The sequence below is a fragment of the Etheostoma spectabile genome, chromosome 4, assembly GCF_008692095.1.
Source record: "Etheostoma spectabile isolate EspeVRDwgs_2016 chromosome 4, UIUC_Espe_1.0, whole genome shotgun sequence".
Classification (NCBI taxonomy): domain Eukaryota; kingdom Metazoa; phylum Chordata; class Actinopteri; order Perciformes; family Percidae; genus Etheostoma; species Etheostoma spectabile.
Genome location: NC_045736.1, coordinates 30,952,830 through 30,953,086, shown reverse-complemented (window position 1 = coordinate 30,953,086; position 257 = coordinate 30,952,830). Strand labels below are relative to the sequence as shown.

The following is a 257-nucleotide window of genomic DNA, read 5'->3' as shown; positions in this document are numbered from 1 at the left end:
CCAAGCGCACCCTGCTCATGCACCTTTTCTACTGAAGGCTGCCAAGGGAGTGTGTTTCCTACAGGAATGATTCCAAGGGCCACTCACAAATCTCTCCCAGGGCGCTTTTAACACTCTGGGCAGTCTTGAGTATCCCCCCGCTCATTAAATGCTAGATGTTGGACCTCACATACATCCTGTGGAAGTCAATTATTCCTGTAAGTGTGTAAACAGTTGTGTTCATAATAATAATAATAGCAGTGTGTTTAAAAAAGTGA

The 257-nt window shown here is 44.4% G+C and overlaps 1 protein-coding gene across 1 annotated transcript in view; it reads right to left on the bottom strand.

Annotated features, from left to right (window-relative positions):
* ece1 (endothelin converting enzyme 1) overlaps window positions 1-257 on the bottom strand; it is a 21,508-nt gene that overhangs the window by 18,174 nt on the left and 3,077 nt on the right. The gene's annotated exons all lie outside the window — the stretch shown is intronic.